Source organism: Panthera uncia (genome assembly GCF_023721935.1).
Source record: "Panthera uncia isolate 11264 chromosome C1 unlocalized genomic scaffold, Puncia_PCG_1.0 HiC_scaffold_4, whole genome shotgun sequence".
NCBI lineage: Eukaryota > Metazoa > Chordata > Mammalia > Carnivora > Felidae > Panthera > Panthera uncia.
The window spans coordinates 71,153,488-71,167,671 of record NW_026057585.1 but is presented as its reverse complement, the minus strand read 5'-3'; the positions used below and the strand labels follow the sequence as shown (position 1 = coordinate 71,167,671).

The 14,184-nt window shown below is 49.5% G+C and overlaps 1 long non-coding RNA gene across 1 annotated transcript; it reads left to right on the top strand.

The window, feature by feature from the left end:
- The first annotated feature begins 7,793 nt into the window (after nt 1-7,793).
- On the top strand, nt 7,794-9,380 carry LOC125912685 (uncharacterized). The gene is made up of 3 exons (XR_007454804.1): nt 7,794-7,926; nt 8,199-8,332; nt 9,171-9,380. It is a non-coding gene; the product is annotated as an uncharacterized LOC125912685 (long non-coding RNA).
- The last annotated feature ends 4,804 nt before the right edge of the window (nt 9,381-14,184 follow it).

The following is a 14,184-nucleotide window of genomic DNA, read 5'->3' as shown; positions in this document are numbered from 1 at the left end:
TGGTACAGAAGCATCAAAGGAAAAATCAGTTTTTAAGGAATTAAAAAATACATCATTTTTTTGGGGGGGCATAAGGGAGCAAGGGGCAGAGAGAGAGGGAGAGAGAGAAGTGGGGCTCACCCTAAGCGGGGTTCGAACCCACAAACCGTGAGATCATAACCTGAGCCAGAGTTGGGTGCTTAACCGAGTAAGCCACCTAGGTGCCCCCATCACTTTACTTGTTTCTAGTTATTCACATCTCATCCCCTTCTCCAATAATAGTTTGATATTTCTCCTTTATAAACACACACACACACACACACACACACACGAATGATATGACACTATCCATGTTATTTGACAATCCGCATTTTGTTCACTTGCTGCGTGTTTCAGAGTCTTTCTATAGGTACCTATTTATTCTTTCGTCACATATTCATACAGCATTTGCTGTGTGTCAGGCACCATTCTAGGTCCTGGCAACCAAATCTGTGAACCAAACATGCACAAAACTGGCTTCCGCAGGGTGGGAGGCGATGGATCAGAAACAAGCAATACATACAATAATGTGTTAAGTGCTGTGGAGAGAAATCAAGTGAGAGAGGCAATAGAGAGTCTCGGCCCTCTGGGTGGGTCAGGAGTTGGCAATTTTTCAAAGGATAAACAAGGAAGGCCTCACTCACACTGTGATGTCTGAGCAGACTCGTAAGAAGGGAGGCCGTAGGAGAAAAGAACTTTCCAGACAGAGATGGAGCAGGAGCAAAGTCTCAGCAGGAACATGCTAGCATGTTTGGGGAACAATAAAGAGGCTGCTGTGTGAGAGAGCAGAGTGAGAGAAGCAGCAGTAATAGAATATTAAGTCAGACTGCTACAGAGGGCCAGGTGACCCTGGCCTTGGAGGCCGCTGTAGCTGTCAATCTCTGCATGACATTCCATGGAAGGAGGCATTTTGACCCCTCAAACCACTAGTGTGTTTTCTTCCGTTGGTACCACACGGCGTTCCCATTGAACCCGGCCCCCACAGTCCAATGAATGCTTTTCTACTCTGTTGATGGACTTAGTTGGCCTGGGTCTTTCTCAGGAGAGCTGCAAACCCAGCTCTGGTTTCCCCAAAACAACGCCATGCGGAGGTACCCTGACCTAAAGGGCAGCTTTCCCTGTGATCTCCTGGATACTCATTTTAAGCCCGCAGTCCACCTGCCTTCACGGTAGTCCCTCCCTCGGAAACCATCGTCTTCTTCCTACCGGCAGACGTGCATCGACACTTCAGTGCTCCACCCGACCAGGTCAGGTCTCCCCTAATGTCAAACATCAGAGAAGGGAGGTTATCACCGTCATCCCTTCCTCCTCACAGGCCTGGGGTTTCCGATGCAAATCAGTTTTACCCTCTCCTCACAGTCCAAGCCTCCATACCAAGGGCATATGTAAGAATCCTGCTTTTTCGAAGCCACAGAAGGCTTCATCTCTCCATTCCCTCAGGACAAGGGGCTCCGATCTAACACGCACTCCCATAAATAATGGATACCACTAAGGTTCTCCTTCCCCGAATGGAGGAGACTTGTTTCAAGGTGAAACACTAAATCCACCTAAGCAGAGAAGAGGGACGGCTGCTTGGCACTCTCTTACATATGGATATATTGTAATTTAATTGATTGTTCCTCTACTTTGGGGTATTTGTTTCCCTCCTTTTTGATTATTATAAATAATTCTGCAAGAGTATCTTGGCATGAGTGCAGATATTTCTGTAGAATAGATTCTTGAAAGCACAATTGCTGGGTCAGAAAGACACATGCATTTAAATGTAAAACATTCCCAAATTGCCCTACCAAAACGGCTTTACCGATTCTTACTCCCGTGAGAACGTTTCTCCACTCCATCATCATCACGAAATATTAAGAATCATTTTTCACTTTTGATATTAATATTGTTTCCACTTCCATATCTCTGATGACTAGTGAGCTTCAACATGTTTTTATGGTTTTTGACCGTTTTCCTTTTTCTGTGAGCTGACTGCTTGTTACCTTTGCTTATTTTTCTGCCGGGTAGTTTGTCATTTGCTTCTCTTGCACACGTTATTTTTAAGTTTATTCCTAGGCATGTTGAAGTGATTGTTGTTAATTGATTGCTACAGACAAATAGAAACACTATTGATTTTGGTGTGTTGGCATCCTTTCTGAACATTTTTCTTGATTTTAATAGTTTTACAGTTATCATTCCTTTCCTAGGGAGACCATTGTATCGTTTGCAAATAAGTTTACTGTAATTACTGTTGTATTTGGACTTGTGCCTACTGCTTTATTCTATATTTTCTACCGATCACGCCTTCTGATTTCCTTTTTCCTCTCCCTGCCTTTTGAGGCTTGATAGCACAATTTTGATTCTTTTGTGATCTGGACGTTCTGCATTCTGTTTCTTCCCTTCTAGTGGTTATCCTTAATATTTTGTTAAATACTGAAACAATATACCTGAACTCCACTCCTTATCCCTTATGTCCCCTGTTTTGTTGAAGTCATTTGAAATCTTAGTATCAGATTATTTTTTTAAATCTCTTTTCACATTCTACCCCTGTTACTTAGGAATCCTTTACTTTCTGCTTTTTTGCTTTATAGAATGTCCTGGGGGCACCTAGCTGGCTGTCAGTAGAGCATGAGACTCTTGGTCTCAGGGTGATGAGTTCGAGCCCCACGTTGGGCATAGAGATTACTTTTTAAAAAGCCTTAGGATGTTCTGGTTTTGGGGTGCCTGAGTGGCTCAGTCGGTTGAGTGTCTGGCTCTTGGTTTCGGCTCGGGTCGTGATCTCATGGCTTGTGAGTTTGAGCCCCCTCTGTTCTAGCAGAGGAAAGCCTGCTTGGGATTCTCTGTCTCTCTCTTTTTCTCTCTCTCTGTGCCTCCTGCACGGGCACACACACACTCTTTCTCTCTCTCATAAATAAACATTAAAAAAAAAAAAAAGAATATTCTGTTTTCTTTTGTCACCTCTGATGGTTTAAAAGGTTGTGATCCTGTTTTTAATTTTACTAGTGATTGACTTTTATATCACCAGATATATTCTTAAACCTTTATTTCCCTGATTAGAAAAGTTGAGAAGAGTCGATTTCTCCTAACTCCCTTCCTCTGCCTCAGATGATGATTTCGGCCCCCTCCACCTGCCTTGCCCTCTCCCCACATGCTTCTCAGTCTTTGAAAATGTAATGGGGTTTATAAATCCAACTTGCATTTCAACCTTATTTATCTTTTTTGTTGCTGTTCAATTCTTTATGATATATTTAGTTGGTTTTAATGCTTACAACTAAATCTTTTATAGTATTATAACGTTCCCACTTTCAAGTTCTTGATTTTAATTCATCTCTTGAGCAGCTGAAGTGCGTTCTCAAGTTGTTTACTTGGAGAGAACACATGAGTGGTACATTCTTTTCTACGTCCTTCTCTGTAAATCTGGAATATACTTCTGTTGTTTGTGCACGTGAATGACAGTTCGTGGGGCACAGATTTCTTGTGTCACCATCTTTTTTTCTCAAACCTATAACCACTGCTCCCGTCTTCTCGAGTTTAGAAACGCTGAGGCGAAGCCTAAATTTTCCCTTTGTCACCTGACTTAATGTATGGATCCGTATAATATTTTTCTTCCGTCTTAGAAAAAAATAATTCCTTCATTGCCAGGATATGCCCTTATGTGATTCTTTATTAATTTTCCCCTGGAACCCGTTGATTTATTTACCTCATCATTTTTCCGCATAGGAAGGCATCTTCCACTGGACATGGGAGTATTACTTCCGTTCACTTGATTGTAATGATTGTAAATATCTCTTGGCTGTGACCTCCCCTCCATCATCCCACTCTGGGGCGGATGCAGCAACCTTCAAACTAGTCTCTCCCCTTTCACTCGAGCCCCTATTCCTTTTTCGTTCTCTACCCTCATTTATGACCCTGGAGGCCGTGCACCCTGACCCCTCTGTTCACCACTCTGAACACTAGCTCTCCACTGCTCTCAGCAAAAGATCCAAAACCCAAGTGCGGCCAATGCAGCCTCTGGTGAGTGCCCTCCGCCCGCCATCTCAGGTCCCACTACCTCCCCCTGTTCCCTCCTCTCCAGCCCTGCTGTCCTCCTCCCTCCAGCCCCACCTTCACAGACTCTGCTCTCCCCGCCCTGGCTCCCTGGCGGCCTGCAACTCCTCTGTGTTCTTTAGAGGTCAGCTTCAATGTTGCTTCCTGAGGAAACTCTCCCGGACTCCCACACCTCCTCTCTGCCACGTCCGGAACTTTGTCCTTTGTTCATTTTTTTCCAGTAAACATTTATCCAGTGTCCACTGTTCTAGAGCCTGAAGATACGTCAGCGAACACCAAAGACGAAGGTCCCGCCCTTATGGAGCTCCAGTCTACAGGTATTCTTCATAGCACTTCTCCGAATTACTACGTAAAATAATTGACTGTGGACTTTTTATTCTGCTTCCCCCACCAACTGGTGAAGCTCTCTGAGGGCAGGGATGAGATCTACTTGTTTACTCTCATAGCTTTAGGGTAAACGACAATGCCTGGTATGTGACAGACACGCAGTACAGGTTTGGTGACTGGAATAATGTTCTCGGTAGACGTTGGGACTCTTTCCACTACAATCCATCTCAAACTCGTGATAGCAAGAGAAGAAGGGAGGGGTGTGGATTCATCACCTCACTCTAGCACCCTGCACAGCTGGATCCAGAGCGCCCTTCGCGCCAGCGAGACTCCCTCTGCTCCCCTCTGTGTGCCCATCTCATCCTCTCCAGCCCTGGATGGATTGCCCCTGTGTTGCCAGGGGAGATCGACGCTGCCAGTTCCAAATCCACCGACTCCCCCTTTTTGTTTCTCTCACCGTCTGCATGTTTGCAAGACCCAGACAACTGGTGATTGGCCCAGCTTAGGTCACATGCCTTTCCTGACCACTCACAGCATCGGAGAGAAAGGGGGAATTCTGATTGGCCAAGCCTGAGTGGAAGTCAAGTGGGCAGGACCCCGTGAGGGTCTCCCTGAGGGTCCGGGGAAAGTCAGGTAGGCAGCCCACCATGACCTTCACACTAAGATATCTCAGAGTTCAGGAGGGATCCCCCCAAAGGAGTATCAGGTGTTACCAACAGGAAGAAAGAAACGTGCTCCAAGGCCAAAAGCAGTAATTACCCATTTCTCACAGGATGGGTTTTCTGGTACTCGTCCCTTTCTGCAGCCAGGGCTCTTGCACACGTCTCTCCCCCTCAGCCTGCCCCTTCTGTCCTTCCCTTAGTAGCTGTTTCCTGAAGGTGCTGTCCTCATGCTGAGCATAGGCAATGGAGGAGTCCAGGGAACCTTGAGCCTGCGATACACAAAGCCACCTTTTGGCTTCAGATGGCTCTTTGAAACTCTGGGGAGCTCTGTTACCTCGTGCTGTCCTCGTGCTGTAGCACTGGAGAAGTGCTACACAGACCCAGCCAAACCACGTTGCACCTCTGTCATCAGACCTGGTTAGGAGTTAGTGGTTAGGAGTTAGTAGTAGTTACTAGTTAGATGTCAGTTAAGCTGACATCTAAAGAACACAGAGGAGTTGCAGGCCGCCAGGGCAGGGAGAGCAGAGTCTGTGAAGGTGGGGCTGGAGGGAGGAGGCCAGCAGGGCTGAAAAGGAGGGAACAGGGGGAGGTTGTGGGACCTGAGATGGCAGGGGGAGGGGGCACTCACCAGTACAGGTCCGCAGAACTCCCAGTCTGATTTCACGCGCGAGGTGCTAGCTCTCCATGGAGAGTGGGGCTACCCAGATATCCGGTCCCTGGCTGGGTTCCAAAGTCAGGCCCAGGAGGAAGCCCGCGGCGTGCACGTGCAGTGCCCTCTGCATTTGCTGCATCGATACAGAGGCCACGGGGCCCAGGCCACACTGTTTTGAAGGCACTGCACGCTCCGTTGTCATGCAACACAGAGTTAGGGGCTGGGTTCAGATTATTACGAACAGGACGCCCACTTACAGGAGAGTCCAGTGGGCTTGTCCCAAGTTGCACAATGTGTAGGGTGATTCTTCACTGTGCAAGACTGTCCTGAGTTTCTAGAGCAGCAGCATCTCTTACACCTGACCGCTAAAAAATGCCAAGGACTCCCCCGCACTGCAAAGACAAGCAAAAATACTCCAATACGGGGCACCTGGGTGGCTCAGTCAGTTAAGAGTCTGACTCTCGTTTTCCGCTCAGGTCATGATCTTGCTGTTCGTGAGCTGGAGCCCTGAGTTGGGCTCTGCGCTGACAGGGAGGAGCCTACTTGGGATTCTCTGTCTCCTTTCTGCCCCTCCCCTACTCATGCTCGCTCTCTGTCTCTCTCTCTGTCTCTCTCAAAAATAAATAAACATAAAAAAAATAAACAGGGGTGTCTGGACGGCTCCGTCGCTTGGGCATCCGACTTCGACACAGGTCATGATCTCACAGCTCGTGGGTTAGAGCCCCACGTCGGGCTCTGTGCTGACAGCTCAGAGCCTGCAGCCTGCTTGGGGTTCTGTGTCTCCCCCTCTCTCTGTCCCTCCCCTGCTCATGCTCTCTGTCTCTCTCTCTTAAAAATAAACATTAAAAAATTAAAAAAACCCAAAAAACTATAATACTCCAATACATTTTCTAAACTCTTCCTGGGGGGTCGCCTATAGACTCTTCCTCATCTTATGAAGACCAAATGATGGCTTAGCTCTCCCCACACCCCCACGTTCTGCCAGTATCCTGAGTGACTTCACTGTCCTCGTGGACAACACATGGAGCAAACCCAGAGTAGGTCGAGGGAAGGCTGGCCTTCGTTTTGCTTAGAACTTTTCCAATACCTGCTCACCATTTTGGAAAACCACTGAGAGCAAAGTCCCTGGAGATATTTTCACGCCAGAGACTACATTTGTAGCCACGGTGCTCACGGCACTTCCACATTCATATAAGGGGAAGTGACCCCTTCGTTATGGCCTCGGGGCGGTCATGCCTGAGCGTTTACACACTGAGCCGCAAGTGCATCATCATCACACTTCATTCTCCCTGTGTTTCTCCTTTATGTTACTCTTGGGGCCTTAGACACTTTTGACGTTTGAACGGTTTGGAAGGCTGAAACTATGATGCTGTAGGTGATATTACCTATGCATTTATTTCAGGATAGTGAAGGGGATGTTAGGAAACAATTTGTGAGAAATGTGTGTTGGGTGTGATCGCCTTGAGAACAACAGGTCTAGAAGCTTGGCAGATGACAGCAACAAGAGGGGATATTTTTCTGTTCAGAACCATCTTAACTTTCCTTAATAACAGACCCATGGTGAAGGCATAATCTGCCTTGGGCCAGACTTATCGGTCTTTGATACAACTGGGGACCCAATAGCTGCTAAAGTGTAGATGTCTCCAGACCTTTTCCCTCACAAGCATCACACGTAAGACTTCCCTGCTCCCCAAACGGCCAGCCCTGGAGAGGAGAGTCCTGGGGGGGGGGGGGGGGGAACGTCACACAACCATGGAGAGAGGGTCCCTCTTCTACTCGCCAGGGGTCTGGATCACTTGCACTTCCTGGGGTCCCATCAAGTCCCTCGTTTTTTTCCTGAAGTCCCTGTGGCTCTGAAGGCTTCTTACTTCGTGGGCCGGGGATCAAATTCGGGGCAAGCACATGGGTTCCCCAATCCCCCTTTTCCCCAGATATGTGCCCCCTGAAACGTCCCCCAACCAGGGAGGTCTAGTTCCAGGACCTGGCCAGTTGGAGGTGGTCTCCAAAGCAATAAAGCCTGCCCTCTCCATCCTGCTGGATGAGAGCTGGGAGCCTTCTCTGAGTCCTAAAGCCATTCTCCTGTGCTAACCACCTCTCCTGGGCTGCAGAGGGTCGTGTTTGTCCTGGAAAACAGAGGAGCAGAAACAGAAGGACTTCATTGGGATTCTGAGCACAGGGGCCTCTCTCACGCCTCCACTTGAACCTTCTCTGGATTTCGCTGGCTTATCATGTCGCCTGCATGTGAGTGGACCGAATAGATCTTCCTCTGACAGCCTAGAGGCCAGTTCCTGTGTGCCTCTATGTTTCTGCATCCTGGATAAACAGAATTCCAACTCCCAAGGCAGCGATGGATAGTGTGGGTTTTCCTGAGGGTTTGTGAGATGACAGAGGCGTCCTAATGCTCCCCACGTGTTTCTTCCCCTGCGCCACATCCCTCCCTCTCTGCAGCCTCTCTTCCTTGCTCTCTCTCCATGGTGCCTCCAGCCTCCTTACCCATTCTCTCTCAAAATCAGTGTGCAAAACTCTGGCACCAATGGCCAGATAGAAGCTACCGGCCACTCACCCAGCGTTCCCTGGGAGGCCTTGGTCCACCTCCCCACCGTCTCCTGCTCGGCAGATGCTTGTGGTCTTTCGTAAAGAGCTGTAGGTATGCTATTTGCTTGTGTCCTAGTCTCGTTGGGCTCAAGCCCAGCCCACTGTCCCCTTCTCCCTCTTCTCCCCAATCTCGCCTTCACCCCTGAAGCTTTGCTTGAGGATGTGCTCACCAGCCCCAGCCTGGCTCTTTACCTAATCTTCTCTCCAGGGCCTCTCCTCAGACCCCAGCTGGCCCACCAGCGACCCTCAGTGGTTACCAAAGCCTTTGGGTGACGCCTGGGAGCTGAGGACTGTGAGACGGCGGTGGAGGCAAAGCCCTTCTTCCAGCCTACCGCTCTATGTCTCTCACTCCCTCACTCCAAAACAAGCAACCAGAGTGGATGCCCTGCCTTCTTCAGCCCCGCTTCCTCAGGAGAAAGGCAATGCGTGCCATGCTCTTTCCCAGTGGACGCGGTCTGCTAAAAGATGCCCTTCACTGCCTCGCTCCATACATGTTCACAGGGCAGGAGAGAGTGGAGGATTTTATGCCACAAAGCCCGGGGCTGTCCTGAGTTGTCCCTAAGACCACCGGACATTTGCTGAGGCCTTAGAGGTGCCGAGAGACGCAGTAATCCCAATGGATCACTCCAAAGACAAAGTAGGGAGTGGTATCTAGCCAGGTCTAAGGCCTGAGGGACCCTCAGATGAGGGGCTTATCTCCCCCCTCCCCAGGCTTCACCTGTTGAGAACTGGACCCACATCACCACCACCTCCCGATGGCTGTCCCCTCTGATGCCAGCCCTGACCCCAACCTCCCTCTCTTGCTCCTCACTAAAAGCTGGAATTCTGGAGGGTCTAAAATTGTTCAGGAAGGCCTGGCTTCCCACACTGACTGGCTTCAGCCATTCCAGATTCTCAAAGCTGAGCCTGTGCACCTTGTGAAACAACTTCCCCCAAACGTTCCCAGAGACCTGGCACAGGTGTGAGAGCGCCTCCCCACCCCCGGTGACCTGGGGTCACTAACTCAGCACTGGAATGGCACCTTTGTGAGGCGCTGTCACAGCTGTCAGCTCACAGGACCACAGACACTTGGGCTGGTTCCTCAGAAGCAAACCCTAAAAGGAAGGTACGTGTTCCGGTGATCTAAGAGCTCCCAGGCCAAAGGAGTGGGGCCGGGTGAGGGGAGGGGAGAAGGCTGAGAGGGGGTCAAGTGAAGTGGAATATTGAGCCAAGTCCCACAGAGGGTAATCTGACCCCACAGTGGGCTTTGGAGGTGGTGTGGGCCACCCCCAGGATTGTCCTGACGGGGAGCAGGGGAGCCCCACTGTCACTGGTAAAGGCTGCCCCTGCCCCCAGGTCAGTCCCCAGGCCCTTGCCTGAGCCCAGTCTCCGGCTGGCTGCTCCAGCAGGCTGCTGGGTGTGAAAGCCCTCCGGGAGCTGGTGTGCAGAAAAACGATCGAGGGGACTATGGGCTGAGTGCTGACCTTGCCGGCTACAGCCTCTCTCTGATGACCTTCTAGTGCAAACTCTTAATAGCAGAGACTGCTGTGCTGCCATACTCCTCTGGCATGTTCTAGCCCCTACTCTAGCCCATCTCCCATCCTTGGGGCCGAATGCCCTGTTGCTCCCCCGGCATCTGCTCAGCCAGCAGGCAAAGAAGGACTGGACCCCAAACTAGTTCAGCTGTATCTCTTCCCACCTCTTCTCCCCTCCAGGAAAAGACTCAACCCCCTAAAAAATTATAAGTCTGTCAAGGCTGGAGTTTCCTGCTTCCTTATAATGGGAGGAACACAGATCCCTTCCACAGAAAGGGTAGCCTGGAGCATATCACATGACCCGCAGATCAGGCAGCCTCTAGACAGGTGGGGTCTGTCTTGGACAAAACCAACCTCAGTCCATCAGCCAAGTGACTGGTGGATTCCTCTGTGCCCCGTGAGGGCTGAAACTTGCCCCTCTGTTCCACCCACCACCTTCCCTCGATGATACTCTTTTCTTCCTCCTTATCCTCTGCTGTCTCCAGATTAAGTGTTGTAGAGAGGGCTTGCCACACCCCCATGTCATGAGCGGTTCACCCTGACCTGGGATCAAGGCCTCACTGGACTCGCATTCCAAAGGGCACCACCAGACGCCCACCTTGCCATCCTCCTCCTCACCATTGGTCTCCCACCTGGTCCTCTCAAGGAGAGGGCTGGCTCCTCCTTGGCTTCACTGGGGACATTGCCTCTTCGGGTGATCATGGGGGTGACAGTCAATGTCCTCATATGTGTTTTCCCATCCCTCCAGGTCTCTCTTGGGCGGAAGCTTGGTGGGGCTCACGATCTTAAGCACTCTGGCCTCTGGCTGCATGTCATAAATGGTCAGGGATCCTGAGCAGTCCCCTCTCAGATAAGGGGTTTCCTTTAGCGCTAAGCTGTCTCTTGCCTACCTGGGGCCAACAGATCCATTATGAAACCCAATCTCCAGTTTGCAACCCTGGCTCTCTGTATGTGGTGAATTAGCAAGACACTTCCCCATTGCAGGTATAGCCTGCAAAGGTGAAAATATTTGCCACTGACCGTTTATAGGAAACCTTTGCCAAGCCCTGGCCTAAACAGTATCATCAGGAGTCTACCTCTATTCTTGCCTGATGGCGTTGTCCATTCCTCTCACCCCTGTCCCCCAAGCTACAGAGGCTGAGCGTGGCTGAGGCGTGGTTCCCAAGTGACAGTCAGAGTGTGGTCACCAGGAGGGTAGATGGCTGCTGAGCAGGCCAAAACAACAGATGTCTGCTCGGCAGGCTCTGATCTCGTTTTCCGTGCAGCGTGAAACCAAGCTGCCGTGGCGGCGAAACATCAGCCACCTGGAATTTATCCTTCAGCTTGGTGGCATACAGAGTGAGACTGTCCCTGCGTGTCCCCTTGTCGTCAAGCCCCGAGTTAGATCGATAGTGGCCGTGGCTCCAGGACAGCTATCGCGATAGAGAGGGCATAGCCGGTGGCACCGTTCCCAGGGCAGCGTAGGGATTAGGGTGGCCGCTCACCAGCACCGCTGCCGTGTGGGATGTGGATAGAGCATTCCAGGCACGCTTAATAAAGTTCTGTGAGATCCCTCGGCTCGAGGTCCCTTTGGGAGAGCGGTCCTAGCCTTGCCATTACAATTCTGTTGGTAAAACCTTTCTCAAAATCTCACAGCTTCTGGGTGAGGATGTTTAAAAACAGGAAACGCATAAGCTGAGAACCTCTCCCAGCACACCCCTGCCGCAGAGGAAGCTTCTTGATCCCTGGTGGGATACCCAGGCACAGGAGGAGCGGTGCCATCCTGATTTTGACTGTTGGGTTTCAGAAGACAACAATCGAAACACGGTTTCTAAGAGCGTGCCACTCTGAGTCATCTCCTGACAAGCTGGGTGGTGAGCGGTGAGTGTTGTCCACGTAATGCACAGGGCGCAGGTGTCCCATTTTATTCCTCTGGCCATCTCGGGCCAGAGGAACCGTGCCCTAATTAGCCCCAGCATCTGTTCCCTCCCCAAGGCCCGAAATCATCAGGCGTGGACCTCGGTGCCACAGGGCAGCCTTTCTGAACGGCACCAACTGCTTCCACAGTCCGTTTACGAGGTGCACAGAGTCCAGCGCGATGGCCAAAAATCAGGGCGGTCAGGCCATAGGAGGACTTTTGTATCCTTTCTGCCAAAAGGACCCACTTCTTCCCCTACTCTCAACAACGGCTCACTCCCTAGTAAGGCTCTTTGCTCATTCCCCACCTCCATATGCAGCTGGGAGGTAGATTTGGGTCATGTAATTCAAGGTTGCAAGTACAGCTTCAGAGGGTTGCCCCAGGCTGTCCGCCAAGCCTCTTTTCCGGACCCCTTTGCCTGTCCAGTTGGCCTACACTCCCTCATTAAAGATGGTCTCAGCGACCCGAGGATGCGACCTTTGTAGCATAGCAGCTGTGCCTCAGAGTATATGACAACAATCCTGGAATTACACGCTAGGAGCCTCCACCCCATCTGGCATTCCTTCTAATATCCAACTCGACACGAGTAAGTGAGACAGGTAGCAACCCACCCTGGAAGGTCGCTCCATATCCATATTCCCTAAATATATCCTCGATAATCCACTTCCAGCATTAAAAACTCTATAGTCTGTTAACTCTATAGTCTGGGCCTCACTGCCAGATGGGCTTTGATGAGCAAATATCATAATTTTATTAACCCCATTGACCTAATGACCTAACACTGCCTTTTATCCTTTTGTCTTAGACCATAGTTGTCTGCGTAGCATCTTTTCCTTTGGAGGCCCGTCCCTCCTTCATTCCATGTGGTGTAGATGGCACTGATCCCCACTGGATCCCTACCTCCAGAACCCAAAGACGAGGAGGCCTACAGACCATTCCATTTCTCTAGCCTTAGTGATTAGTTCAGGGATAGGCACACACAAAGCTGGGCCTACCTAATTCTTCCCCTGGGAGTTTTCTGTTAGACCTCTCAAGAAAGTGCACACTCATTCCCAGAGAGTACAAGCTGGAGCTGTCTGGGGCTATCTCATTGTCCCCATGGAAGAAAAATTCTACACTAGAAGATTATGAGGCTGGGGCACCTAAGTGGCTCAGTTGGTTAAGCATCCAACTTCGGCTCAGGTCATGATGTCACAGTTCATGAGTTCGGGCCCCACATTGGGCTCTGCACTAAAATCGTGGGGCCTGCTTGTGACTTTCTCTCTCTCTCAAAATAAATAAACTTAAAAAAAAAAAAAAAGAGGGGCGCCTGGGTGGCTCAGTTGGTTAAGCGTCCGATTTCAGCTCAGGTCATGATCTCACGGTTCGTGGGTTCGAGCCCCGCGTCGGGCTCTGTGCTGACAGCTCAGAGCCTGGAGCCTGTTTCAGATTCTGTGTCTCTCTGCCCCTCCCCCACTTGCACTCTGTCTCTCTCTGTCTCAAAAATAAATAAACATTAAAAACAAATTAAAAAAAAAAGAGAAGAGAAATGAGGCCAACAAGCCAATCCAATCAGAGATTAAATAGAGCTGAGAGATGAACAGACATTTCTGTTCAGAAATGAGCAGAGACAAAGAAAGAGATAACTCTGATGACCATGACTTGAGCCCCCGGCCCCAGCCATTTCAGAGTATCTATCCTTCAAGTAAAATGTTATAAGCCCCCAATCTCTTATTTCATCTTTGTTTAGAATCGTAGTTGAAACCAGAGGTCTCAATAACGAGAAATAAGGAATCTTAAGAGAATGAGAGTTTCCTGGCATGAGAGCTTTTGAGAATGCAAAGCATCGGCGGGATATAATTTTTTGTGTGGCAAAGACTAGGAGCGGGTTAAAAGGTACAAGGAACAGAGAGAGAAGGAGAATATTAACCATATGGAGTTTAGATTTTATTTCAAATTACATTTATTCTTATTTTGTGTCTTGTCGTGATGATATTGAGTAGTTTGTATGCAAGAACCTCTCCTATAATATTCTACTCTAACTACAATGGTTTATTGTTTTATAACCCTTAACCTTGAGACTATGATGCTTGTTTATTGTAGAAAGTTGTATTTACTCATTGTAAGTTTATTATAGGATATTGAACTTTCCATCAATCTTGTAATATTTAACCTGCTGAGTATGACTTCAGCGGTCTTGTTTTATTTAAACCAACCAGCAGTATAGGAAGGGTAGAGTTTCTAGGCATTTAGGAAAAGTAGTTGTAAGTTCTTTCCCCCTCACACAAGTTATGCAAAAAAAGCAAGTACTGATTACAGCAAAGTCCCATTAGAGCACCATACAATAGTGGGGCTCCTCAGTGGTTCAGTCGGTTGGGCCTCTGACTCTTGCTGATGGCTCAGGTCATGACCTCATGGTTCGTGAGTTGGAGCCCTTGCATCAGGCTCTGCACTGACAGCATGGAGCCTGCTTGGGATTCTCTCTCTCCCTCTCCCTCTGCCCCTCCACTGCTC